This window comes from Lissotriton helveticus, chromosome 10 (assembly GCF_964261635.1).
Source record: "Lissotriton helveticus chromosome 10, aLisHel1.1, whole genome shotgun sequence".
Classification (NCBI taxonomy): domain Eukaryota; kingdom Metazoa; phylum Chordata; class Amphibia; order Caudata; family Salamandridae; genus Lissotriton; species Lissotriton helveticus.
This window is the reverse complement of record NC_136071.1, coordinates 1,198,340,704-1,198,364,061: the sequence shown is the minus strand read 5'-3', so window position 1 is coordinate 1,198,364,061 and position 23,358 is coordinate 1,198,340,704.

Here is a 23,358-nt window from a genome sequence, read left to right as displayed (position 1 = left end):
GCCGGAAAGGGTCTATGAGTGCTGAGAGAGCACAGACAAGAGAGAAGAGAGCAGGAGAGGGTCTGTGAGAGTTTAGGGAGCACAGCAAAGTGAAAGAGCAGGAGAGGGGCTGTGAGTGCTGAGAGAGCACAGAGAAGTGAAAGAGAGCAGGAGAGGGTCTGGGAGTGCTGAGAGAGCACAGAGAAGTGAAAGAGAGCAGGAGAGGGGCTGTGAGTGCTGAGAGAGCACAGAGAAGTGAAAGAGAGCAGGAGAGGGACTGGGAGTGCTGAGAGAGCACAGAGAAGTGAAAGAGAGCAGGAGAGGGTCTGTGAGTGCTGAGAGAGCACAGAGAAGAGAGCAGGAGAGGGTCTGTGAGTGCTGAGAGAGCACAGAGAAGTGAAATAGCAGGAGAGGGTCTGAGAGTGCTGAGAGAGCACAGAGAAGAGATCAGGAGAGGGTCTGTGAGTGCAGAGGGAGCACAGAGAAGAGAGCAGGAGAGGGTCTGTGAGTGATGAGAGAGCACAGAGAAGTGAACGAGAGCAGGAGAGGGTCTGTGAGTGTAAAGAGAGTACAGAGAAGTGAGAGAGAGCAGGAGAGGGACTGGGAGTGCTGAGAGAGCACAGAGAAGTGAACAAGAGCAGGAGAGGGTCTGTGAGTGTAAAGAGAGTACAGAGAAGTGAGAGAGATCAGGAGAGGGACTGGGAGTGCTGAGAGAGCACAGAGAAGTGAAAGAGAGCAGGAGAGGGACTGGGAGTGCTCAGAGAGCACAGAGAAGTGAAAGAGAGCAGGAGAGGGTCTGGGAGTGCTGAGAGAGCACAGAGAAGTGAAAGAGAGCAGGAGAGGGTCTGTGAGTGTAAAGAGAGTACAGAGAAGTGAAAGAGAGCAGGAGAGGGTCTGGGAGTGCTGAGAGAGCACAGAGAAGTGAAAGAGAGCAGGAGAGGGTCTGTGAGTGTAAAGAGAGTACAGAGAAGTGAGAGAGATCAGGAGAGGGACTGGGAGTGCTGAGAGAGCACAGAGAAGTGAAAGAGAGCAGGAGAGGGACTGGGAGTGCTCAGAGAGCACAGAGAAGTGAAAGAGAGCAGGAAAGGTTCTGTGAGTGCTGAGAGAGCACAGAGAAGTGAAATAGCAGGAGAGGGTCTGTGGGTGCAGAGAGAGCACAGAGAAGTGAAAGAGAGCAGGAGAGGGTCTGTGAGTGCAGAGAGAGCACAGAGAAGAGAGCAGGAGAGGGTCTGTGAGTGCAGAGGGAGCATAGAGATGTGAGAGAGCAGGAGAGGGTCTGTGAGTGCAGAGAGAGCACAGAGAAGTGAAAGAAAGCAGGAGATGGTTAGTGAGTGGTGAGAGGGCACAGAGAAGTGAAAGAGAGCGGGCGAGGGTCTGTGAGTGCTGAGAGAGCACAGAGAAGTGAGAGAGCCGGAGAGGGTTTGTGAGTGCTGAGAGAGCACAGAGATGTGAGAGAGCAGGAGAGTGTCTGTGAGTGCTGAGAGAGCACAGAGATGTGAGAGAGCAGGAGAGGGTCTGTGAGTGCTGAGAGGGAACAGTGAAGCTAGAGAGCAGGAGAGGGTCTGTTAGTGCCAGGAGAGCACAGACAAGAGTGAAGAGAGCAGGAGAGGGTCTGTGAGAGCTGAGGGAGCACAGAGAAGTGAGAGAGCCGGAAAGGGTCTATGAGTGCTGAGAGAGCACAGACAAGAGAGAAGAGAGCAGGAGAGGGTCTGTGAGAGTTTAGGGAGCACAGCAAAGTGAAAGAGCAGGAGAGGGGCTGTGAGTGCTGAGAGAGCACAGAGAAGTGAAAGAGAGCAGGAGAGGGTCTGGGAGTGCTGAGAGAGCACAGAGAAGTGAAAGAGAGCAGGAGAGGGGCTGTGAGTGCTGAGAGAGCACAGAGAAGTGAAAGAGAGCAGGAGAGGGACTGGGAGTGCTGAGAGAGCACAGAGAAGTGAAAGAGAGCAGGAGAGGGTCTGTGAGTGCTGAGAGAGCACAGAGAAGAGAGCAGGAGAGGGTCTGTGAGTGCTGAGAGAGCACAGAGAAGTGAAATAGCAGGAGAGGGTCTGAGAGTGCTGAGAGAGCACAGAGAAGAGATCAGGAGAGGGTCTGTGAGTGCAGAGGGAGCACAGAGAAGAGAGCAGGAGAGGGTCTGTGAGTGATGAGAGAGCACAGAGAAGTGAACGAGAGCAGGAGAGGGTCTGTGAGTGTAAAGAGAGTACAGAGAAGTGAGAGAGAGCAGGAGAGGGTCTGTGAGTGCTGAGAGAGCACAGAGAAGAGAGCAGGAGAGGGTCTGTGAGTGCAGAGAGAGCACAGAGAAGAGAGCAGGAGAGGGTCTGTGAGTGCAGAGAGAGCACAGAGAAGCGAAAGAGAGCAGGTGAGGGCCTGTGAGTGCTGAGAGAGCACAGAGAAGTGAAAGAGAGCAGGAGAGGGTCTGTGAGTGCTGAGAGAGCACAGAGAAGAGATCAGGAGAGGGTCTGTGAGTGCAGAGAGAGCACAGAGAAGTGAAAGAGAGCAGGTGAGGGTCTGGGAGTGCTGAGAGAGCACAGAGTATTGAAAGAGAGCAGGAGAGGGGCTGTGAGTGCTGAGAGAGCACAGAGAAGTGAAAGAGAGCAGGAGAGGGACTGGGAGTGCTGAGAGAGCACAGAGAAGTGAAAGAGAGCAGGAGAGGGTCTGGGAGTGCTGAGAGAGCACAGAGAAGTGAAAGAGAGCAGGAGAGGGTCTGTGAGTGTAGAGAGAGCACAGAGAAGAGAGCAGGAGAGGGGCTGTGAGTGCTGAGAGAGCACAGAGAAGTGAAAGAGAGCCGGAGAGGGTCTGGGAGTGCTGAGAGAGCACAGAGAAGTGAAAGAGAGCAGGAGAGTGTCTGTGAGTGCTGAGGGAGCACAGAGAAGTGAGAGAGAGCAGGAGAGGGGCTGTGAGTGCTGAGAGAGCACAGAGAAGTGAAAGAGAGCAGGAGAGGGTCTGTGAGTGCTGAGAGAGCACAGAGAAGAGAGCAGGAGAGGGTCTGTGAGTGCTGAGAGAGCACAGAGAAGTGAAATAGCAGGAGAGGGTCTGAGAGTGCTGAGAGAGCACAGAGAAGAGATCAGGAGAGGGTCTGTGAGTGCAGAGAGAGCACAGAGAAGTGAACGAGAGCAGGAGAGGGTCTGTGAGTGTAAAGAGAGTACAGAGAAGTGAGAGAGAGCAGGAGAGGGTCTGGGAGTGCTGAGAGAGCACAGAGAAGTGAAAGAGAGCAGGAGAGGGGCTGTGAGTGCTGAGAGAGCACAGAGAAGTGAAAGAGAGCAGGAGAGGGGCTGTGAGTGCTGAGAGAGCACAGAGAAGTGAAAGAGAGCAGGAGAGGGTCTGGGAGTGCTGAGAGAGCACAGAGAAGTGAAAGAGAGCAGGAGAGGGGCTGTGAGTGCTGAGAGAGCACAGAGAAGTGAAAGAGAGCCGGAGAGGGTCTGGGAGTGCTGAGAGAGCACAGAGAAGTGAAAGAGAGCAGGAGAGGGGCTGTGAGTGCTGAGAGAGCACAGAGAAGTGAAAGAGAGCCGGAGAGGGTCTGGGAGTGCTGAGAGAGCACAGAGAAGTGAAAGAGAGCAGGAGAGTGTCTGTGAGTGCTGAGGGAGCACAGAGAAGTGAGAGAAAGCAGGAGAGGGTCTGTGAGTGCTGAGGGAGCACAGAGAAGCGAAAGAGAGCAGGAGAGTGTCTGTGAGTGCTGAGAGAGCACAGAGAAGTGAAAGAGAGCAGGAGAGGGTCTGGGAGTGCTGTGGGAGCACAGAGAAGAGAGCAGGAGAGGGTCTGTGAGTGCAGAGAGAGCACAGAGAAGTGAAAGAGAGCAGGTGAGGGTCTGTGAGTGCTGAGAGAGCACAGAGAAGTGAAAGAGAGCAGGAGAGGGTCTGGGAGTGCTGAGAGAGCACAGAGAAGTGAGAGAGCAGGAGAGGGTCTGTGAGTGCAGAGAGAGCACAGAGAAGTGAAAGAGAGCAGGAGAGGGCCTGTGAGTGCTGAGAGAGCACAGAGAAGTGAAAGAGAGCAGGAGAGGGCCTGTGAGTGCTGAGGGAGCACAGAGAAGTGAACGAGAGCAGGAGAGTGTCTGTGAGTGTAAAGAGAGTACAGAGAAGTGAGAGAGCAGGAGAGGGGCTGTGAGTGCCGAGAGAGCACAGAGAAGTGAAAGAGAGCAGGAGAGGGTCAGTGAGTGCTGAGAGAGCAGAGAGAAGTGAAAGAGAGCAGGAGAGGGGCTGTGAGTGCAGAGAGAGCACAGAGAAGTGAAGGAGGGTCTGTGAGTGCTGAGAGAGCACAGAGAAGTGAAAGAGAGCAGGAGAGGGCCTGTGAGTGCTGAGAGAGCACAGAGAAGTGAAAGAGAGCAGGAGAGGGCCTGTGAGTGCTGAGGGAGCACAGAGAAGTGAACGAGAGCAGGAGAGTGTCTGTGAGTGTAAAGAGAGTACAGAGAAGTGAGAGAGAGCAGGAGAGGGTCTTGAGTGCAGAGGGAGAATAGAGAAGTGAGAGAAAGCAGGAGAGTGTCTGTGAGTGCCGAGAGAGCACAGAGAAGTGAAAGAGAGCAGGAGAGGGGATGTGAGTGCTGAGAGAGCACAGAGAAGTGAAAGAGAGCAGGAGAGGGACTGGGAGTGCTGAGAGAGCACAGAGAAGTGAAAGAGAGCAGGAGAGGGTCTGGGAGTGCTGAGAGAGCACAGAGAAGTGAAAGAGAGCAGGAGAGGGTCTGTGAGTGCCGAGAGAGCACAGAGAAGTGAAAGAGAGCAGGGGAGGGGCTGTGAGTGCTGAGAGAGCACAGAGAAGTGAAAGAGAGCAGGAGAGGGACTGGGAGTGCTGAGAGAGCACAGAGAAGTGAAAGAGAGCAGGAGAGGGTCTGGGAGTGCTGAGAGAGCACAGAGAAGTGAAAGAGAGCAGGAGTGGGTCTGGGAGTGCTGAGAGAGCACAGAGAAGTGAAAGAGAGCAGGAGAGGGGCTGTGAGTGCTGAGAGAGCACAGAGAAGTGAAAGAGAGCAGGAGAGGGGCTGTGAGTGCTGAGAGAGCACAGAGAAGTGAAAGAGAGCAGGAGAGGGTCTGGGAGTGCTGAGAGAGCACAGAGAAGTGAAAGAGAGCAGGAGAGGGGCTGTGAGTGCTGCGAGAGCACAGAGAAGTGAAAGAGAGCCGGAGAGGGTCTGGGAGTGCTGAGAGAGCACAGAGAAGTGAAAGAGAGCCGGAGAGGGTCTGGGAGTGCTGAGAGAGCACAGAGAAGTGAAAGAGAGCAGGAGAGGGGCTGTGAGTGCTGAGAGAGCACAGAGAAGTGAAAGAGAGCCGGAGAGGGTCTGGGAGTGCTGAGAGAGCACAGAGAAGTGAAAGAGAGCAGGAGAGTGTCTGTGAGTGCTGAGGGAGCACAGAGAAGTGAGAGAAAGCAGGAGAGGGTCTGTGAGTGCTGAGGGAGCACAGAGAAGCGAAAGAGAGCAGGAGAGTGTCTGTGAGTGCTGAGAGAGCACAGAGAAGTGAAAGAGAGCAGGAGAGGGTCTGGGAGTGCTGTGGGAGCACAGAGAAGAGAGCAGGAGAGGGTCTGTGAGTGCAGAGAGAGCACAGAGAAGTGAAAGAGAGCAGGTGAGGGTCTGTGAGTGCTGAGAGAGCACAGAGAAGTGAAAGAGAGCAGGAGAGGGTCTGGGAGTGCTGAGAGAGCACAGAGAAGTGAGAGAGCAGGAGAGGGTCTGTGAGTGCAGAGAGAGCACAGAGAAGTGAAAGAGAGCAGGAGAGGGCCTGTGAGTGCTGAGAGAGCACAGAGAAGTGAAAGAGAGGAGGAGAGGGCCTGTGAGTGCTGAGGGAGCACAGAGAAGTGAACGAGAGCAGGAGAGTGTCTGTGAGTGTAAAGAGAGTACAGAGAAGTGAGAGAGCAGGAGAGGGGCTGTGAGTGCCGAGAGAGCACAGAGAAGTGAAAGAGAGCAGGAGAGGGTCAGTGAGTGCTGAGAGAGCAGAGAGAAGTGAAAGAGAGCAGGAGAGGGGCTGTGAGTGCAGAGAGAGCACAGAGAAGTGAAGGAGGGGCTGTGAGTGCTGAGAGAGCACAGAGAAGTGAAAGAGAGCAGGAGAGGGACTGGGAGTGCTGAGAGAGCACAGAGAAGTGAAAGAGAGCAGGAGAGGGTCTGGGAGTGCTGAGAGAGCACAGAGAAGTGAAAGAGAGCAGGAGAGGGTCTGTGAGTGTAAAGAGAGTACAGAGAAGTGAACGAGAGCAGGAGAGTGTCTGTGAGTGCCGAGAGAGCACAGAGAAGTGAAAGAGAGCAGGAGAGGGGCTGTGAGTGCTGAGAGAGCACAGAGAAGTGAAAGAGAGCAGGAGAGGGACTGGGAGTGCTGAGAGAGCACAGAGAAGTGAAAGAGAGCAGGAGAGGGTCTGGGAGTACTGAGAGAGCACAGAGAAGTGAAAGAGAGCAGGAGAGGGGCTGTGAGTGCTGAGAGAGCACAGAGAAGTGAAAGAGAGCAGGAGAGGGGCTGTGAGTGCTGAGAGAGCACAGAGAAGTGAAAGAGAGCAGGAGAGGGTCTGGGAGTGCTGAGAGAGCACAGAGAAGTGAAAGAGAGCAGGAGAGGGGCTGTGAGTGCTGAGAGAGCACAGAGAAGTGAAAGAGAGCAGGAGAGGGGCTGTGAGTGCTGAGAGAGCACAGAGAAGTGAGAGAGAGCAGGAGAGGGACTGGGAGTGCTGAGAGAGCACAGAGAAGTGAAAGAGAGCAGGAGAGGGTCTGGGAGTGCTGAGAGAGCACTGAGAAGTGAAAGAGAGCAGGAGAGGGGCTGTGAGTGCTGAGAGAGCACAGAGAAGTGAAAGAGAGCAGGAGAGGGGCTGTGAGTGCTGAGAGAGCACAGAGAAGTGAAAGAGAGCCGGAGAGGGTCTGGGAGTGCTGAGAGAGCACAGAGAAGTGAAAGAGAGCCGGAGAGGGTCTGTGAGTGCTGAGAGAGCACAGAGAAGTGAGAGAGAGCCGGAGAGGGTCTGTGAGTGCTGAGAGAGCACAGAGAAGTGAAAGAGAGCAGGAGAGGGTCTGTGAGTGTAGAGAGAGCACAGAGAAGTGAAAGAGAGCAGGAGAGGGTCTGTGAGTGTAGAGAGAGCACAGAGAAGTGAAAGAGAGCAGGAGAGGGTCTGTGAGTGATGAGAGAGCACAGAGAAGTGAAAGAGAGCCGGAGAGGGTCTGTGAGTGTAGAGAGAGCACAGAGAAGTGAAAGAGAGCAGGAGAGGGTCTGTGAGTGTAGAGAGAGCACAGAGAAGTGAAAGAGAGCAGGAGAGGGTCTGTGAGTGTAGAGAGAGCACAGAGAAGTGAAAGAGAGCAGGAGAGGGTCTGTGAGTATAGAGAGAGCACAGAGAAGTGAAAGAGAGCAGGAGAGGGTCTGTGAGTGCTGAGAGAGCACAGAGAAGTGAAAGAGAGCAGGAGAGGGTCTGTGAGTGTAGAGAGAGCACAGAGAAGTGAAAGAGAGCAGGAGAGGGTCTGTGAGTGCTGAGAGAGCACAGAGAAGTGAAAGAGAGCAGGAGAGGGTCTGTGAGTGATGAGAGAGCACAGAGAAGTGAAAGAGAGCAGGAGAGGGTCTGTGAGTGTAAAGAGAGAGCACAGAGAAGTGAAAGAGAGCAGGAGAGGGTCTGTGAGTGCAGAGAGAGCACAGAGAAGTGAAAGAGAGCAGGAGAGGGTCTGTGAGTGTAAAGAGAGAGCACAGAGAAGAGAGAGAGCAGGAGAGGGTCTGTGAGTGCTGAGAGAGCACAGAGAAGTGAGAGAGAGCAGGAGAGGGTCTGTGAGTGCAGAGAGAGCACAGAGAAGTGAAAGAGAGCAGGAGAGGGTCTGTGAGTGCAGAGAGAGCACAGAGAAGTGAAAGAGAGCAGGAGAGGGTCTGTGAGTTCAAAGAGAGAGCACAGAGAAGAGAGAGAGCAGGAGAGGGTCTGTGAGTGCTGAGAGAGCACAGAGAAGTGAGAGAGAGCCGGAGAGGGTCTGTGAGTGCTGAGAGAGCACAGAGAAGTGAAAGAGAGCCGGAGAGGGTCTGTGAGTGCTGAGAGAGCACAGAGAAGTGAAAGAGAGCAGGAGAGGGTCTGTGAGTGTAGAGAGAGCACAGAGAAGTGAAAGAGAGCAGGAGAGGGTCTGTGAGTGCTGAGAGAGCACAGAGAAGAGAGCAGGAGAGGGTCTGGGAGTGCTGAGAGAGCACAGAGAAGAGATCAGGAGAGGGTCTGTGAGTGCAGAGGGAGCACAGAGAAGAGATCAGGAGAGGGTCTGTGAGTGCTGAGAGAGCACAGAGAAGTGAAATAGCAGGAGAGGGTCTGAGAGTGCTGAGAGAGCACAGAGAAGAGATCAGGAGAGGGTCTGTGAGTGCAGAGGGAGCACAGAGAAGAGATCAGGAGAGGGTCTGTGAGTGCTGAGAGAGCACAGAGAAGTGAAAGAGAGCAGAAGAGGGTCTGTGAGTGCTGAGAGAGCACAGAGAAGTGAAGGAGGGTCTGTGAGTGCTGAGAGAGCACAGAGAAGTGAGAGAGCAAGAGAGGGTCTGTGAGTGCAGAGAGAGCACAGAGAAGTGAAAGAGAGCAGGAGAGGGCCTGTGAGTGCTGAGAGAGCACAGAGAAGTGAAAGAGAGCAGGAGAGGGCCTGTGAGTGCTGAGGGAGCACAGAGAAGTGAACGAGAGCAGGAGAGTGTCTGTGAGTGTAAAGAGAGTACAGAGAAGTGAGAGAGAGCAGGAGAGGGTCTGTGAGTGCAGAGGGAGCATAGAGAAGTGAGAGAGAGCAGGAGAGTGTCTGTGAGTGCCGAGAGAGCACAGAGAAGTGAAAGAGAGCAGGAGAGGGGCTGTGAGTGCTGAGAGAGCACAGAGAAGTGAAAGAGAGCAGGAGAGGGACTGGGAGTGCTGAGAGAGCACAGAGAAGTGAAAGAGAGCAGGAGAGGGTCTGGGAGTGCTGAGAGAGCACAGAGAAGTGAAAGAGAGCAGGAGAGGGTCTGTGAGTGCCGAGAGAGCACAGAGAAGTGAAAGAGAGCAGGAGAGGGGCTGTGAGTGCTGAGAGAGCACAGAGAAGTGAAAGAGAGCAGGAGAGGGACTGGGAGTGCTGAGAGAGCACAGAGAAGTGAAAGAGAGCAGGAGAGGGTCTGGGAGTGCTGAGAGAGCACAGAGAAGTGAAAGAGAGCAGGAGAGGGTCTGTGAGTGCTGAGAGTGCATAGAGAAGTGAAATAGAAGGTGAGAGTCTGTGAGTGCAGAGAGAGCACAGAGTAGTGAAAGAGAGCAGGAGAGGGTCTGTGAGTGCTGAGAGAGCACAGAGAAGTGAAATAGCAGGAGAGGGTCTGAGAGTGCTGAGAGAGCACAGAGAAGAGATCAGGAGAGGGTCTGTGAGTGCAGAGGGAGCACAGAGAAGAGATCAGGAGAGGGTCTGGGAGTGCTGAGAGAGCACAGAGAAGTGAAAGAGAGCAGGAGAGGGTCTGTGAGTGCTGAGAGAGCACAGAGAAGTGAAAGAGAGCAGGAGAGGGTCTGTGAGTGCTGAGAGAGCACAGAGAAGAGAGCAGGAGAGGGTCTGGGAGTGCTGAGAGAGCACAGAGAAGAGATCAGGAGAGGGTCTGTGAGTGCAGAGGGAGCACAGAGAAGAGATCAGGAGAGGGTCTGTGAGTGCTGAGAGAGCACAGAGAAGTGAAATAGCAGGAGAGGGTCTGAGAGTGCTGAGAGAGCACAGAGAAGAGATCAGGAGAGGGTCTGTGAGTGCAGAGGGAGCACAGAGAAGAGATCAGGAGAGGGTCTGTGAGTGCTGAGAGAGCACAGAGAAGTGAAAGAGAGCAGAAGAGGGTCTGTGAGTGCTGAGAGAGCACAGAGAAGTGAAGGAGGGTCTGTGAGTGCTGAGAGAGCACAGAGAAGTGAGAGAGCAGGAGAGGGTCTGTGAGTGCAGAGAGAGCACAGAGAAGTGAAAGAGAGCAGGAGAGGGCCTGTGAGTGCTGAGAGAGCACAGAGAAGTGAAAGAGAGCAGGAGAGGGCCTGTGAGTGCTGAGGGAGCACAGAGAAGTGAACGAGAGCAGGAGAGTGTCTGTGAGTGTAAAGAGAGTACAGAGAAGTGAGAGAGAGCAGGAGAGGGTCTGTGAGTGCAGAGGGAGCATAGAGAAGTGAGAGAGAGCAGGAGAGTGTCTGTGAGTGCCGAGAGAGCACAGAGAAGTGAAAGAGAGCAGGAGAGGGGCTGTGAGTGCTGAGAGAGCACAGAGAAGTGAAAGAGAGCAGGAGAGGGACTGGGAGTGCTGAGAGAGCACAGAGAAGTGAAAGAGAGCAGGAGAGGGTCTGGGAGTGCTGAGAGAGCACAGAGAAGTGAAAGAGAGCAGGAGAGGGTCTGTGAGTGCCGAGAGAGCACAGAGAAGTGAAAGAGAGCAGGAGAGGGGCTGTGAGTGCTGAGAGAGCACAGAGAAGTGAAAGAGAGCAGGAGAGGGACTGGGAGTGCTGAGAGAGCACAGAGAAGTGAAAGAGAGCAGGAGAGGGTCTGGGAGTGCTGAGAGAGCACAGAGAAGTGAAAGAGAGCAGGAGAGGGTCTGTGAGTGCTGAGAGTGCATAGAGAAGTGAAATAGAAGGTGAGAGTCTGTGAGTGCAGAGAGAGCACAGAGTAGTGAAAGAGAGCAGGAGAGGGTCTGTGAGTGCTGAGAGAGCACAGAGAAGTGAAATAGCAGGAGAGGGTCTGAGAGTGCTGAGAGAGCACAGAGAAGAGATCAGGAGAGGGTCTGTGAGTGCAGAGGGAGCACAGAGAAGAGATCAGGAGAGGGTCTGGGAGTGCTGAGAGAGCACAGAGAAGTGAGAGAGAGCCGGAGAGGGTCTGTGAGTGCTGAGAGAGCACAGAGAAGTGAAAGAGAGCAGGAGAGGGTCTGTGAGTGTAGAGAGAGCACAGAGAAGTGAAAGAGAGCAGGAGAGGGTCTGTGAGTGTAGAGAGAGCACAGAGAAGTGAAAGAGAGCAGGAGAGGGTCTGTGAGTGATGAGAGAGCACAGAGAAGTGAAAGAGAGCCGGAGAGGGTCTGTGAGTGTAGAGAGAGCACAGAGAAGTGAAAGAGAGCAGGAGAGGGTCTGTGAGTGTAGAGAGAGCACAGAGAAGTGAAAGAGAGCAGGAGAGGGTCTGTGAGTGTAGAGAGAGCACAGAGAAGTGAAAGAGAGCAGGAGAGGGTCTGTGAGTATAGAGAGAGCACAGAGAAGTGAAAGAGAGCAGGAGAGGGTCTGTGAGTGCTGAGAGAGCACAGAGAAGTGAAAGAGAGCAGGAGAGGGTCTGTGAGTGTAGAGAGAGCACAGAGAAGTGAAAGAGAGCAGGAGAGGGTCTGTGAGTGCTGAGAGAGCACAGAGAAGTGAAAGAGAGCAGGAGAGGGTCTGTGAGTGATGAGAGAGCACAGAGAAGTGAAAGAGAGCAGGAGAGGGTCTGTGAGTGTAAAGAGAGAGCACAGAGAAGTGAAAGAGAGCAGGAGAGGGTCTGTGAGTGCAGAGAGAGCACAGAGAAGTGAAAGAGAGCAGGAGAGGGTCTGTGAGTGTAAAGAGAGAGCACAGAGAAGAGAGAGAGCAGGAGAGGGTCTGTGAGTGCTGAGAGAGCACAGAGAAGTGAGAGAGAGCAGGAGAGGGTCTGTGAGTGCAGAGAGAGCACAGAGAAGTGAAAGAGAGCAGGAGAGGGTCTGTGAGTGCAGAGAGAGCACAGAGAAGTGAAAGAGAGCAGGAGAGGGTCTGTGAGTGTAAAGAGAGAGCACAGAGAAGAGAGAGAGCAGGAGAGGGTCTGTGAGTGCTGAGAGAGCACAGAGAAGTGAGAGAGAGCCGGAGAGGGTCTGTGAGTGCTGAGAGAGCACAGAGAAGTGAAAGAGAGCCGGAGAGGGTCTGTGAGTGCTGAGAGAGCACAGAGAAGTGAAAGAGAGCAGGAGAGGGTCTGTGAGTGTAGAGAGAGCACAGAGAAGTGAAAGAGAGCAGGAGAGGGTCTGTGAGTGCTGAGAGAGCACAGAGAAGAGAGCAGGAGAGGGTCTGGGAGTGCTGAGAGAGCACAGAGAAGAGATCAGGAGAGGGTCTGTGAGTGCAGAGGGAGCACAGAGAAGAGATCAGGAGAGGGTCTGTGAGTGCTGAGAGAGCACAGAGAAGTGAAATAGCAGGAGAGGGTCTGAGAGTGCTGAGAGAGCACAGAGAAGAGATCAGGAGAGGGTCTGTGAGTGCAGAGGGAGCACAGAGAAGAGATCAGGAGAGGGTCTGTGAGTGCTGAGAGAGCACAGAGAAGTGAAAGAGAGCAGAAGAGGGTCTGTGAGTGCTGAGAGAGCACAGAGAAGTGAAGGAGGGTCTGTGAGTGCTGAGAGAGCACAGAGAAGTGAGAGAGCAAGAGAGGGTCTGTGAGTGCAGAGAGAGCACAGAGAAGTGAAAGAGAGCAGGAGAGGGCCTGTGAGTGCTGAGAGAGCACAGAGAAGTGAAAGAGAGCAGGAGAGGGCCTGTGAGTGCTGAGGGAGCACAGAGAAGTGAACGAGAGCAGGAGAGTGTCTGTGAGTGTAAAGAGAGTACAGAGAAGTGAGAGAGAGCAGGAGAGGGTCTGTGAGTGCAGAGGGAGCATAGAGAAGTGAGAGAGAGCAGGAGAGTGTCTGTGAGTGCCGAGAGAGCACAGAGAAGTGAAAGAGAGCAGGAGAGGGGCTGTGAGTGCTGAGAGAGCACAGAGAAGTGAAAGAGAGCAGGAGAGGGACTGGGAGTGCTGAGAGAGCACAGAGAAGTGAAAGAGAGCAGGAGAGGGTCTGGGAGTGCTGAGAGAGCACAGAGAAGTGAAAGAGAGCAGGAGAGGGTCTGTGAGTGCCGAGAGAGCACAGAGAAGTGAAAGAGAGCAGGAGAGGGGCTGTGAGTGCTGAGAGAGCACAGAGAAGTGAAAGAGAGCAGGAGAGGGACTGGGAGTGCTGAGAGAGCACAGAGAAGTGAAAGAGAGCAGGAGAGGGTCTGGGAGTGCTGAGAGAGCACAGAGAAGTGAAAGAGAGCAGGAGAGGGTCTGTGAGTGCTGAGAGTGCATAGAGAAGTGAAATAGAAGGTGAGAGTCTGTGAGTGCAGAGAGAGCACAGAGTAGTGAAAGAGAGCAGGAGAGGGTCTGTGAGTGCTGAGAGAGCACAGAGAAGTGAAATAGCAGGAGAGGGTCTGAGAGTGCTGAGAGAGCACAGAGAAGAGATCAGGAGAGGGTCTGTGAGTGCAGAGGGAGCACAGAGAAGAGATCAGGAGAGGGTCTGGGAGTGCTGAGAGAGCACAGAGAAGTGAAAGAGAGCAGGAGAGGGTCTGTGAGTGCTGAGAGAGCACAGAGAAGTGAAAGAGAGCAGGAGAGGGTCTGTGAGTGCTGAGAGAGCACAGAGAAGAGAGCAGGAGAGGGTCTGGGAGTGCTGAGAGAGCACAGAGAAGAGATCAGGAGAGGGTCTGTGAGTGCAGAGGGAGCACAGAGAAGAGATCAGGAGAGGGTCTGTGAGTGCTGAGAGAGCACAGAGAAGTGAAATAGCAGGAGAGGGTCTGAGAGTGCTGAGAGAGCACAGAGAAGAGATCAGGAGAGGGTCTGTGAGTGCAGAGGGAGCACAGAGAAGAGATCAGGAGAGGGTCTGTGAGTGCTGAGAGAGCACAGAGAAGTGAAAGAGAGCAGAAGAGGGTCTGTGAGTGCTGAGAGAGCACAGAGAAGTGAAGGAGGGTCTGTGAGTGCTGAGAGAGCACAGAGAAGTGAGAGAGCAGGAGAGGGTCTGTGAGTGCAGAGAGAGCACAGAGAAGTGAAAGAGAGCAGGAGAGGGCCTGTGAGTGCTGAGAGAGCACAGAGAAGTGAAAGAGAGCAGGAGAGGGCCTGTGAGTGCTGAGGGAGCACAGAGAAGTGAACGAGAGCAGGAGAGTGTCTGTGAGTGTAAAGAGAGTACAGAGAAGTGAGAGAGAGCAGGAGAGGGTCTGTGAGTGCAGAGGGAGCATAGAGAAGTGAGAGAGAGCAGGAGAGTGTCTGTGAGTGCCGAGAGAGCACAGAGAAGTGAAAGAGAGCAGGAGAGGGGCTGTGAGTGCTGAGAGAGCACAGAGAAGTGAAAGAGAGCAGGAGAGGGACTGGGAGTGCTGAGAGAGCACAGAGAAGTGAAAGAGAGCAGGAGAGGGTCTGGGAGTGCTGAGAGAGCACAGAGAAGTGAAAGAGAGCAGGAGAGGGTCTGTGAGTGCCGAGAGAGCACAGAGAAGTGAAAGAGAGCAGGAGAGGGGCTGTGAGTGCTGAGAGAGCACAGAGAAGTGAAAGAGAGCAGGAGAGGGACTGGGAGTGCTGAGAGAGCACAGAGAAGTGAAAGAGAGCAGGAGAGGGTCTGGGAGTGCTGAGAGAGCACAGAGAAGTGAAAGAGAGCAGGAGAGGGTCTGTGAGTGCTGAGAGTGCATAGAGAAGTGAAATAGAAGGTGAGAGTCTGTGAGTGCAGAGAGAGCACAGAGTAGTGAAAGAGAGCAGGAGAGGGTCTGTGAGTGCTGAGAGAGCACAGAGAAGTGAAATAGCAGGAGAGGGTCTGAGAGTGCTGAGAGAGCACAGAGAAGAGATCAGGAGAGGGTCTGTGAGTGCAGAGGGAGCACAGAGAAGAGATCAGGAGAGGGTCTGGGAGTGCTGAGAGAGCACAGAGAAGTGAAAGAGAGCAGGAGAGGGTCTGTGAGTGCTGAGAGAGCACAGAGAAGTGAAATAGAAGGTGAGAGTCTGTGAGTGCAGAGAGAGCACAGAGTAGTGAAAGAGAGCAGGAGAGGGTCTGGGAGGGCTGACAGAGCACAGAGAAGTGGAAGAGAGCAGGAGAGGGTCTGGGAGTGCTGAGAGAGCACCGAGAAGTGAGCAGGAGAGGGTCTGGGAGTGCTGAGAGAGCACAGAGAAGTGAAATAGAAGGTGAGAGTCTGTGAGTGCAGAGAGAGCACAGAGTAGTGAAAGAGAGCAGGAGAGGGTCTGTGAGTGGTGAGAGAGCACAGAGAAGTGAGCAGGAGAGGGACTGGGAGTGCTGAGAGAGCACAGAGAAGTGAAAGAGAGCAGGAGAGGGTCTGGGAGTGCTGAGAGAGCACAGAGAAGTGAAAGAGAGCAGGAGAGGGTCTGTGAGTGCTGAGAGAGCACAGAGAAGAGAGCAGGAGAGGGTCTGGGAGTGCTGAGAGAGCACAGAGAAGTGAAAGAGAGCAGGAGAGGGTCTGTGAGTGCTGAGAGAGCACAGAGAAGAGAGCAGGAGAGGGTCTGGGAGTGCTGAGAGAGCACAGAGAAGAGATCAGGAGAGGGTCTGTGAGTGCAGAGGGAGCACAGAGAAGAGATCAGGAGAGGGTCTGTGAGTGCTGAGAGAGCACAGAGAAGTGAAATAGCAGGAGAGGGTCTGAGAGTGCTGAGAGAGCACAGAGAAGAGATCAGGAGAGGGTCTGTGAGTGCAGAGGGAGCACAGAGAAGAGATCAGGAGAGGGTCTGTGAGTGCTGAGAGAGCACAGAGAAGTGAAATAGCAGGAGAGGGTATGAGAGTGCTGAGAGAGCACAGAGAAGAGATCAGGAGAGGGTCTGTGAGTGCAGAGGGAGCACAGAGAAGAGATCAGGAGAGGGTCTGTGAGTGCTGAGAGAGCACAGAGAAGTGAAAGAGAGCAGGAGAGGGGCTGTGAGTGCTGAGAGAGCACAGAGAAGTGAAAGAGAGCAGGAGAGGGTCTGTGAGTGCAGAGAGAGCACAGAGAAGTGAGCAGGAGAGGGTCTGTGAGTGATGAGAGAGCAGGAGAGGGACTGGGAGTGCTGAGAGAGCACAGAGAAGTGAAAGAGAGCAGGAAAGGTTCTGTGAGTGCTGAGAGAGCACAGAGAAGTGAAATAGCAGGAGAGGGTCTGTGGGTGCAGAGAGAGCACAGAGAAGTGAAAGAGAGCAGGAGAGGGTCTGTGAGTGCAGAGAGAGCACAGAGAAGAGAGCAGGAGAGGGTCTGTGAGTGCAGAGGGAGCATAGAGATGTGAGAGAGCAGGAGAGGGTCTGTGAGTGCAGAGAGAGCACAGAGAAGTGAAAGAAAGCAGGAGATGGTTAGTGAGTGGTGAGAGGGCACAGAGAAGTGAAAGAGAGCGGGCGAGGGTCTGTGAGTGCTGAGAGAGCACAGAGAAGTGAGAGAGCCGGAGAGGGTTTGTGAGTGCTGAGAGAGCACAGAGATGTGAGAGAGCAGGAGAGTGTCTGTGAGTGCTGAGAGAGCACAGAGATGTGAGAGAGCAGGAGAGGGTCTGTGAGTGCTGAGAGGGAACAGTGAAGCTAGAGAGCAGGAGAGGGTCTGTTAGTGCCAGGAGAGCACAGACAAGAGTGAAGAGAGCAGGAGAGGGTCTGTGAGAGCTGAGGGAGCACAGAGAAGTGAGAGAGCCGGAAAGGGTCTATGAGTGCTGAGAGAGCACAGACAAGAGAGAAGAGAGCAGGAGAGGGTCTGTGAGAGTTTAGGGAGCACAGCAAAGTGAAAGAGCAGGAGAGGGGCTGTGAGTGCTGAGAGAGCACAGAGAAGTGAAAGAGAGCAGGAGAGGGTCTGGGAGTGCTGAGAGAGCACAGAGAAGTGAAAGAGAGCAGGAGAGGGGCTGTGAGTGCTGAGAGAGCACAGAGAAGTGAAAGAGAGCAGGAGAAGGACTGGGAGTGCTGAGAGAGCACAGAGAAGTGAAAGAGAGCAGGAGAGGGTCTGTGAGTGCTGAGAGAGCACAGAGAAGAGAGCAGGAGAGGGTCTGTGAGTGCTGAGAGAGCACAGAGAAGTGAAATAGCAGGAGAGGGTCTGAGAGTGCTGAGAGAGCACAGAGAAGAGATCAGGAGAGGGTCTGTGAGTGCAGAGGGAGCACAGAGAAGAGAGCAGGAGAGGGTCTGTGAGTGATGAGAGAGCACAGAGAAGTGAACGAGAGCAGGAGAGGGTCTGTGAGTGTAAAGAGAGTACAGAGAAGTGAGAGAGAGCAGGAGAGGGACTGGGAGTGCTGAGAGAGCACAGAGAAGTGAACAAGAGCAGGAGAGGGTCTGTGAGTGTAAAGAGAGTACAGAGAAGTGAGAGAGATCAGGAGAGGGACTGTGAGTGCTGAGAGAGCACAGAGAAGTGAAAGAGAGCAGGAGAGGGACTGGGAGTGCTCAGAGAGCACAGAGAAGTGAAAGAGAGCAGGAGAGGGGCTGTGAGTGCTGAGAGAGCACAGAGAAGTGAAATAGCAGGAGAGGGTCTGTGAGTGCAGAGAGAGCACAGAGAAGAGAGCAGGAGAGGGTCTGTGAGTGCAGAGGGAGCATAGAGATGTGAGAGAGCAGGAGAGGGTCTGTGAGTGCAGAGAGAGCACAGAGAAGTGAAAGAGAGCAGGAGAGGGTCTGTGAGTGCAGAGAGAGCACAGAGAAGAGAGCAGGAGAGGGTCTGTGAGTGCAGAGGGAGCATAGAGATGTGAGAGAGCAGGAGAGGGTCTGTGAGTGCAGAGAGAGCACAGAGAAGTGAAAGAAAGCAGGAGATGGTTAGTGAGTGGTGAGAGGGCACAGAGAAGTGAAAGAGAGCGGGCGAGGGTCTGTGAGTGCTGAGAGAGCACAGAGAAGTGAGAGAGCCGGAGAGGGTTTGTGAGTGCTGAGAGAGCACAGAGATGTGAGAGAGCAGGAGAGTGTCTGTGAGTGCTGAGAGAGCACAGAGATGTGAGAGAGCAGGAGAGGGTCTGTGAGTGCTGAGAGGGAACAGTGAAGCTAGAGAGCAGGAGAGGGTCTGTTAGTGCCAGGAGAGCACAGACAAGAGTGAAGAGAGCAGGAGAGGGTCTGTGAGAGCTGAGGGAGCACAGAGAAGTGAGAGAGCCGGAAAGGGTCTATGAGTGCTGAGAGAGCACAGACAAGAGAGAAGAGAGCAGGAGAGGGTCTGTGAGAGTTTAGGGAGCACAGCAAAGTGAAAGAGCAGGAGAGGGGCTGTGAGTGCTGAGAGAGCACAGAGAAGTGAAAGAGAGCAGGAGAGGGTCTGGGAGTGCTGAGAGAGCACAGAGAAGTGAAAGAGAGCAGGAGAGGGGCTGTGAGTGCTGAGAGAGCACAGAGAAGTGAAAGAGAGCAGGAGAGGGACTGGGAGTGCTGAGAGAGCACAGAGAAGTGAAAGAGAGCAGGAGAGGGTCTGTGAGTGCTGAGAGAGCACAGAGAAGAGAGCAGGAGAGGGTCTGTGAGTGCTGAGAGAGCACAGAGAAGTGAAATAGCAGGAGAGGGTCTGAGAGTGCTGAGAGAGCACAGAGAAGAGATCAGGAGAGGGTCTGTGAGTGCAGAGGGAGCACAGAGAAGAGAGCAGGAGAGGGTCTGTGAGTGATGAGAGAGCACAGAGAAGTGAACGAGAGCAGGAGAGGGTCTGTGAGTGTAAAGAGAGTACAGAGAAGTGAGAGAGAGCAGGAGAGGGTCTGTGAGTGCTGAGAGAGCACAGAGAAGAGAGCAGGAGAGGGTCTGTGAGTGCAGAGAGAGCACAGAGAAGAGAGCAGGAGAGGGTCTGTGAGTGCAGAGAGAGCACAGAGAAGCGAAAGAGAGCAGGTGAGGGCCTGTGAGTGCTGAGAGAGCACAGAGAAGTGAAAGAGAGCAGGAGAGGGTCTGTGAGTGCTGAGAGAGCACAGAGAAGAGATCAGGAGAGGGTCTGTGAGTGCAGAGAGAGCACAGAGAAGTGAAAGAGAGCAGGTGAGGGTCTGGGAGTGCTGAGAGAGCACAGAGTATTGAAAGAGAGCAGGAGAGGGGCTGTGAGTGCTGAGAGAGCACAGAGAAGTGAAAGAGAGCAGGAGAGGGACTGGGAGTGCTGAGAGAGCACAGAGAAGTGAAAGAGAGCAGGAGAGGGTCTGGGAGTGCTGAGAGAGCACAGAGAAGTGAAAGAGAGCAGGAGAGGGTCTGTGAGTGTAGAGAGAGCACAGAGAAGAGAGCAGGAGAGGGGCTGTGAGTGCTGAGAGAGCACAGAGAAGTGAAAGAGAGCCGGAGAGGGTCTGGGAGTGCTGAGAGAGCACAGAGAAGTGAAAGAGAGCAGGAGAGTGTCTGTGAGTGCTGAGGGAGCACAGAGAAGTGAGAGAGAGCAGGAGAGGGGCTGTGAGTGCTGAGAGAGCACAGAGAAGTGAAAGAGAGCAGGAGAGGGTCTGTGAGTGCTGAGAGAGCACAGAGAAGAGAGCAGGAGAGGGTCTGTGAGTGCTGAGAGAGCACAGAGAAGTGAAATAGCAGGAGAGGGTCTGAGAGTGCTGAGAGAGCACAGAGAAGAGATCAGGAGAGGGTCTGTGAGTGCAGAGAGAGCACAGAGAAGTGAACGAGAGCAGGAGAGGGTCTGTGAGTGTAAAGAGAGTACAGAGAAGTGAGAGAGAGCAGGAGAGGGTCTGGGAGTGCTGAGAGAGCACAGAGAAGTGAAAGAGAGCAGGAGAGGGGCTGTGAGTGCTGAGAGAGCACAGAGAAGTGAAAGAGAGCAGGAGAGGGGCTGTGAGTGCTGAGAGAGCACAGAGAAGTGAAAGAGAGCAGGAGAGGGTCTGGGAGTGCTGAGAGAGCACAGAGAAGTGAAAGAGAGCAGGAGAGGGGCTGTGAGTGCTGAGAGAGCACAGAGAAGTGAAAGAGAGCCGGAGAGGGTCTGGGAGTGCTGAGAGAGCACAGAGAAGTGAAAGAGAGCAGGAGAGGGGCTGTGAGTGCTGAGAGAGCACAGAGAAGTGAAAGAGAGCCGGAGAGGGTCTGGGAGTGCTGAGAGAGCACAGAGAAGTGAAAGAGAGCAGGAGAGTGTCTGTGAGTGCTGAGGGAGCACAGAGAAGTGAGAGAAAGCAGGAGAGGGTCTGTGAGTGCTGAGGGAGCACAGAGAAGCGAAAGAGAGCAGGAGAGTGTCTGTGAGTGCTGAGAGAGCACAGAGAAGTGAAAGAGAGCAGGAGAGGGTCTGGGAGTGCTGTGGGAGCACAGAGAAGAGAGCAGGAGAGGGTCTGTGAGTGCAGAGAGAGCACAGAGAAGTGAAAGAGAGCAGGTGAGGGTCTGTGAGTGCTGAGAGAGCACAGAGAAGTGAAAGAGAGCAGGAGAGGGTCTGGGAGTGCTGAGAGAGCACAGAGAAGTGAGAGAGCAGGAGAGGGTCTGTGAGTGCAGAGAGAGCACAGAGAAGTGAAAGAGAGCAGGAGAGGGCCTGTGAGTGCTGAGAGAGCACAGAGAAGTGAAAGAGAGCAGGAGAGGGCCTGTGAGTGCTGAGGGAGCACAGAGAAGTGAACGAGAGCAGGAGAGTGTCTGTGAGTGTAAAGAGAGTACAGAGAAGTGAGAGAGCAGGAGAGGGGCTGTGAGTGCCGAGAGAGCACAGAGAAGTGAAAGAGAGCAGGAGAGGGTCAGTGAGTGCTGAGAGAGCAGAGAGAAGTGAAAGAGAGCAGGAGAGGGGCTGTGAGTGCAGAGAGAGCACAGAGAAGTGAAGGAGGGTCTGTGAGTGCTGAGAGAGCACAGAGAAGTGAAAGAGAGCAGGAGAGGGCCTGTGAGTGCTGAGAGAGCACAGAGAAGTGAAAGAGAGCAGGAGAGGGCCTGTGAGTGCTGAGGGAGCACAGAGAAGTGAACGAGAGCAGGAGAGTGTCTGTGAGTGTAAAGAGAGTACAGAGAAGTGAGAGAGAGCAGGAGAGGGTCTTGAGTGCAGAGGGAGCATAGAGAAGTGAGAGAGAGCAGGAGAGTGTCTGTGAGTGCCGAGAGAGCACAGAGAAGTGAAAGAGAGCAGGAGAGGGGCTGTGAGTGCTGAGAGAGCACAGAGAAGTGAAAGAGAGCAGGAGAGGGCCTGTGAGTGCTGAGGGAGCACAGAGAAGTGAACGAGAGCAGGAGAGTGTCTGTGAGTGTAAAGAGAGTACAGAGAAGTGAGAGAGAGCAGGAGAGGGTCTTGAGTGCAGAGGGAGCATAGAGAAGTGAGAGAGAGCAGGAGAGTGTCTGTGAGTGCCGAGAGAGCACAGAGAAGTGAAAGAGAGCAGGAGAGGGGCTGTGAGTGCTGAGAGAGCACAGAGAAGTGAAAGAGAGCAGGAGAGGGACTGGGAGTGCTGAGAGAGCACAGAGAAGTGAAAGAGAGCAGGAGAGGGTCTGGGAGTGCTGAGAGAGCACAGAGAAGTGAAAGAGAGCAGGAGAGGGTCTGTGAGTGCCGAGAGAGCACAGAGAAGTGAAAGAGAGCAGGGGAGGGGCTGTGAGTGCTGAGAGAGCACAGAGAAGTGAAAGAGAGCAGGAGAGGGACTGGGAGTGCTGAGAGAGCACAGAGAAGTGAAAGAGAGCAGGAGAGGGTCTGGGAGTGCTGAGAGAGCACAGAGAAGTGAAAGAGAGCAGGAGTGGGTCTGGGAGTGCTGAGAGAGCACAGAGAAGTGAAAGAGAGCAGGAGAGGGGCTGTGAGTGCTGAGAGAGCACAGAGAAGTGAAAGAGAGCAGGAGAGGGGCTGTGAGTGCTGAGAGAGCACAGAGAAGTGAAAGAGAGCAGGAGAGGGTCTGGGAGTGCTGAGAGAGCACAGAGAAGTGAAAGAGAGCAGGAGAGGGGCTGTGAGTGCTGCGAGAGCACAGAGAAGTGAAAGAGAGCCGGAGAGGGTCTGGGAGTGCTGAGAGAGCACAGAGAAGTGAAAGAGAGCCGGAGAGGGTCTGTGAGTGCTGAGAGAGCACAGAGAAGAGAGCAGGAGAGGGTCTGTGAGTGCTGAGAGAGCACAGAGAAGAGAGCCGGAGAGGGGCTGTGAGTGCTGAGAGAGCACAGAGAAGTGAAAGAGAGCCGGAGAGGGTCTGTGAGTGCTGAGAGAGCACAGAGAAGAGAGCAGGAGAGGGTCTGGGAGTGCTGAGAGAGCACAGAGAAGTGAAAGAGAGCAGGAGAGGGGCTGTGAGTGCTGAGAGAGCACAGAGAAGTGAAAGAGAGCAGGAGAGGGACTGGGAGTGCTGAGAGAGCACAGAGAAGTGAAAGAGAGCAGGAGAGGGACTGTGAGTGCCGAGAGAGCACAGAGAAGTGAAAGAGAGCAGGAGAGGGGCTGTGAGTGCTGAGAGAGCACAGAGAAGTGAAAGAGAGCAGGAGAGGGGCTGTGAGTGCTGAGAGAGCACAGAGAAGTGAAAGAGAGCAGGAGAGGGACTGGGAGTGCTGAGAGAGCACAGAGAAGTGAAAGAGAGCAGGAGAGGGTCTGGGAGTGCTGAGAGAGCACAGAGAAGTGAAAGAGAGCAGGAGAGGGTCTGTGAGTGTAAAGAGAGCACAGAGAAGTGAAAGAGAGCAGGAGAGGGGCTGTGAGTGCTGAGAGAGCACAGAGAAGTGAACGAGAGCAGGAGAGGGTCTGTGAGTGTAGAGAGAGCACAGAGAAGTGAAAGAGAGCAGGAGAGGGTCTGTGAGTGTAGAGAGAGCACAGAGAAGTGAAAGAGAGCAGGAGAGGGTCTGTGAGTGTAGAGAGAGCACAGAGAAGTGAAAGAGAGCAGGAGAGGGTCTGTGAGTGCTGAGAGAGCACAGAGAAGTGAAAGAGAGCAGGAGAGGGTCTGTGAGTGTAGAGAGAGCACAGAGAAGTGAAAGAGAGCAGGAGAGGGTCTGTGAGTGCTGAGAGAGCACAGAGAAGTGAAAGAGAGCAGGAGAGGGTCTGTGAGTGATGAGAGAGCACAGAGAAGTGAAAGAGAGCAGGAGAGGGTCTGTGAGTGCAGAGAGAGCACAGAGAAGTGAAAGAGAGCAGGAGAGGGTCTGTGAGTGTAACGAGAGAGCACAGAGAAGAGAGAGAGCAGGAGAGGGTCTGTGAGTGCTGAGAGAGCACAGAGAAGTGAGAGAGAGCCGGAGAGGGTCTGTGAGTGCTGAGAGAGCACAGAGAAGTGAAAGAGAGCAGGAGAGGGTCTGTGAGTGTAGAGAGAGCACAGAGAAGTGAAAGAGAGCAGGAGAGGGTCTGTGAGTGATGAGAGAGCACAGAGAAGTGAAAGAGAGCCGGAGAGGGTCTGTGAGTGTAGAGAGAGCACAGAGAAGTGAAAGAGAGCAGGAGAGGGTCTGTGAGTGTAGAGAGAGCACAGAGAAGTGAAAGAGAGCAGGAGAGGGTCTGTGAGTGTAGAGAGAGCACAGAGAAGTGAAAGAGAGCAGGAGAGGGTCTGTGAGTGTAGAGAGAGCACAGAGAAGTGAAAGAGAGCAGGAGAGGGTCTGTGAGTGCTGAGAGAGCACAGAGAAGTGAAAGAGAGCAGGAGAGGGGCTGTGAGTGCTGAGAGAGCACAGAGAAGTGAAAGAGAGCAGGAGAGGGTCTGGGAGTGCTGAGAGAGCACAGAGAAGTGAAAGAGAGCAGGAGAGGGGCTGTGAGTGCTGAGAGAGCACAGAGAAGTGAAAGAGAGCCGGAGAGGGTCTGGGAGTGCTGAGAGAGCACAGAGAAGTAAAAGAGAGCAGGAGAGGGGCTGTGAGTGCTGAGAGAGCACAGAGAAGTGAAAGAGAGCCGGAGAGGGTCTGGGAGTGCTGAGAGAGCACAGAGAAGTGAAAGAGAGCAGGAGAGTGTCTGTGAGTGCTGAGGGAGCACAGAGAAGTGAGAGAGAGCAGGAGAGGGGCTGTGAGTGCTGAGAGAGCACAGAGAAGTGAAAGAGAGCAGGAGAGGGTCTGTGAGTGCTGAGAGAGCACAGAGAAGAGAGCAGGAGAGGGTATGTGAGTGCTGAGAGAGCACAGAGAA